Raw genomic sequence first — 4401 nt, 5'->3', positions numbered from 1 at the left:
ATGATCATCTATTTCCATAAAAGAAGAAAATACCAGTATCCAATGCGTCCAAAGCTATGATAAATTCTGATGTCAAATAAAGGACTAACATACTAAAGAACAGTAATGTCAAATGGTACCAATCAAAAGAAATAAGGAGGAAAAAATCTAGAGGTGTCTGCAACATCAGAGACTCATATTAATTCATGAATTAATACAAAGGAGTTTTCATCACACCTGTGTCATATTTCTCTGCAGTTTCTAACCTTGTCGCATGTTTTGCTGAAGCTCAGAGGAGCTAATGCTTTATTAAAAGCAAGAAGGAAGATTTGAATGTAGAAACAAAAAATAGGATCTTTAATAAGATATTTACAGACATAACAAAATATATATATATATATCCACCCATATGGCAAATAAATGAATTCAGTATCATCATCTTTCTATGCTTTATAATCAATTTTATTTTTCTTCAGAAAAGGTTAATCTTTCATTTTTATTCTATAATATATGATTGATGGCTAATGTTTTATTCTTTAAAAAGATATTACTTATATAATAAGGGGAACTCTAGGGCAATAAAGCCTATATTTTCTGAGAAACAAAATATAAAGGATGTTGAAATTCATGCTGTGGATACTAAATATTGTTGAATATTTGAAAAGTCCGCTTGGTTATTTTTGTTGCCTTACTGAAAAGTCTGGCTCATCAAATGATCAGTTTAATTAAACCTTCTCCATAAAATTTGATTTCACCTCTTCAGTGAAATGAACAGGTGAAATACTCCATAACAAACATGGCTGCATAAGCAAGCACTTAATTAGTTACAGGTTACTTTCAAATGCATTTTTAAAATGTTAATCTTTATATGGTACCTCACATCAATATATATAAATATTATAGCTTCAAATTAAGCACCACCCTTGGCTTGCCATAGAAAACACTTAAAGATTCTATAAATAAGTGCTTACATTTATAGTACTTTTTGATGGAATGTATTTAATAGTCTTCTCATTAATTTTATGTATTATACACTTATATACTTACATGTAAAGTATATTTTTGAAGTGTGAACAAAAAATTTTTAATATTAATTTCTGTTGTTTTAAACTTTCAGTCTTTTCAACATAAGATAATAGCTGCACACATTTAATTTTTTTAAAAATAAAACACAATCTTAAAAACGTTCATGATGATTGGTCTTGGTGGTTCCTAGCAATAAGACCTGTCTTATTTTTTCACATAGAATAAATTATATTTTTATGCAGGATTGCATTAAAATCCAGTAGTTCTTAAGCAATGTTACTAAATAACCATATAATTCCCAAATGCAGCAAAGGCAAACAATCTTCATGGTGCACTTTCACTTCATGGGAGTTGAAGGTGCTCCTTTTGGATATTTTTCCACTTCAATGTGAAGTACATTGTTAGGGTTTCATGAGTGGTTTCATTATGTGGCTTTTTTTTTCCTTTCTTTCTTTTTTTGAGACGGAGTTTCATTCTTGTTGCCCAGGCTGGACTGCAATGGCGCTATCTGGGCTCGCCACAACCTCTGGGTGGGTTTGGCTTTTTAAAAGAAAAAAATGTTTTGATTTGATTTCTTCCACAGTTCACGGTTCTCAGATGAGACTTTTTTTTTTTTTTTTTTTTTTTTTGGTAAATCATGTAGATCAGGGATGTTTTGAAAAGCAAAATGCTCCTTAGTAGATGAAATCTCTCAATGTAATTGTAATAAATAAGCACCTACAGGCTGGGCACGGTGGCTTACACCTATAATACCAGCACTTTGGGATTCTATTTCCTGGTTTCAGAAGCAGAAACTGAGCCTCAAATCTGCTAAGATTGTCCTGAGCAAGAGTCTTATTTCCTGGAGAGAAAGAACTGAAATTGTGAGAAAACAGACACAAGCTCTTATCATGCAAGTGGCTGACCTGCAATGAAAGGTGCAGGCACAGCCTCACCAGGTGTCTACTGTTAAAGTGAGGGCATTAATTGGAAAAGAATGGGACCCTGCAACTTGGAATGGGGACGTGTAGGAGGACCTGATAAAGCTGGGGACACTGAGTTTGTAAACTCTGATGAAACTTTCTTGCCAGAAGAAACAGCTTCCCTATCCCCAGTAGTGGCAACATCCCCTCCCCAACCCATGCTGCCATCAGCCTTTCTACCTGTCTTAGGAGATAACCCCTGTGCTGCCTGAGGCAACAGCAATGGCCTCCCCTGAGGCATTTGCCAGGCCAGATAATGTTGATTCTTCTCTGGAGCCACTCCCAACACCCATGTTTCCTTCTAGACCTATAACTAGACTAGAGTCCCAGCAGGCCCCTAGAGGTAAGTTTGAGAGTGTGACCCATGAGGAGGTGCTCTACACTAGAAAAGAACTGCTTGAGTTTTCCAATTTATATAAACAGAAATCTAGAGAATAAGCATGGGAATGCATATTAAGGGTGTGGAAAAATGGTGGAAGGAACATAGAGTTGAATCAGGCTGAATTTATTGATTTGGGTCCACTAAGTAGGGACTGTGCATTTAATGTTGCAGCTTGGGGAGTTAAAAAAGATTCTGATAATTTATTTGCTTGGTCAGCTAAAATATGGATTAAAAGATGGCCCACTGTCAGCAAGCTGGAAATGCCTAATCTCCCTTGGTTTAAAGTAGAGGAAGGGATCCAAAGGCTTAGGGAGATTGGGATTTTGGAATGGATTAGTCACTTTAGTCCTACTCATCCCAGCTGGGAGGGTCCAGAAGATATACCTTTGACCAATGCCTTGTGAAATAGATTTGTGAGGGCAGCTTCTGCATCTTTGAAGAGCCCTGTAATTGCTCTTCTCTGTATGTCAGATCTAACAGCAGGAACCACAGTCACTCAATCACATAATTCAAATACAATGGGAATAATTGGATTCTGAGGTGGCGGGGGCCAAGTGGCAGCACTCAACCATCAAAGGCAAGGTGGGTGTAGCTATCAGAAAGGACAGCAGAGGCAAAGCGCCAATCAGAGGAATCTGACCCTTATAGAGCTCTGGCATTGGCTAATTAATCACAGTGTTCCTACTAGTGAAATTAATAGGACGCTTACTGCCTTCTTACTTAATTTATACGAGCAGCAAACTTCTAGGTTGAATGGACAAAAGACTAATTTGAATTACAAAAACAGAGAATGATGGCCCTTCAATCAATTTCCAGACTTGAGCCAGTTTACAGACCTAGAACTCCTTGAATAAAGGGGAGTCCAGGTCCCCTTGAGGAAGGACCCCACTACACTACCGACAATTTATGCAGTGAATCTTTCTCCCATCCTTCCCTAAGGAGACCTCTGGCCTTTTACCAGGGTAACTGTGCATTGGGGAAAGGGAATGATCAAATGTCTGATCACATCAAACATTTTGGGGACTACTGAGTATTGGCTCTGAGCTGACATTAATTTCAGGGGACCCAAAAAGTCACTGTGGTCCTCCAGTTAAAGTAGGGGCTTATAGAGGTCAGGTAATTAGTGGAGTTTTAGCTCAGGTCCAACTTACAGTAGATCCAGTGGGTCCCCAGACACATCCTGTGATCATTTCCCCAGTGCTAGAATGCATAATTGGCATAAACATACTTAGCAGCTGGCAGAACCCTCACATTGGCTCCCTGACTGGTAGGGTGAGGGCTACTATGGTGGAAAAGGTGAAATGGCAGCTACTAGAGCTGCCTCTACCTAGAAAAATAGTAAATCAAAAACAGTGTCACATCCCTGGAGGGATTGCAGAGATTAGTGCCACCATCAAGGACTTGAAAAATACAGGGGTGGTGATTCTCACCACATCCCCATTCAACTCTCCCATTTGGCCTGTGCAGAAGACAGATGGATCTTGGAGAACGACAGTGGATTATCGTAAGCTTAACCAAGTGGTGATTCCAATTTCAGCTGCTGTACTAGATGTGGTTTCATTGCTTGAGCAAATTAACACATCTCTTGGTACCTGGTAGGCAGCCATTGCCTTGGCAAATGCCTTTTTCTCCATTCCTGTCCATAAGCCCACAAGAAGCAATTTCCCTTAGCTGGCAAGGCCAGCAATATACCTTTACTGTCCTACCTCAGGGGTATATCAACTCTCCGGTTTTGTGTCATAATCTTATTCAGAGAGAACTTGATCACTTTTTGCTTCCATAAGACATCACACTGTCCATTACATTGACGACATTACGCTGATTCATCCAGTGATCAAGAAGTAGCAAATACACTGGATTTATTGGTGAGACATTTGCATGCCAGAGGATGGGAAATAAATCTTACTAAAGTTCAGGGACCTTCTACCTCTAAAATTTCTAGGAGTACAGTGGTGTGGAGCCTGTAAAGACATTCCTTCTAAGGTAAAGGATAAGTTGCTGCATTTGGCCCCTCCTATAATGAAGAAAGAGGCACAACACCTAGTGGGCCTA

Source organism: Hylobates moloch, unplaced genomic scaffold (genome assembly GCF_009828535.3).
Source record: "Hylobates moloch isolate HMO894 unplaced genomic scaffold, HMol_V3 SCAFFOLD_3, whole genome shotgun sequence".
In the NCBI taxonomy this organism is placed as follows: Eukaryota; Metazoa; Chordata; class Mammalia; order Primates; family Hylobatidae; genus Hylobates; species Hylobates moloch.
The sequence above is the reverse complement of the archived record's forward strand: the minus strand, read 5'-3'. Positions refer to the sequence as shown.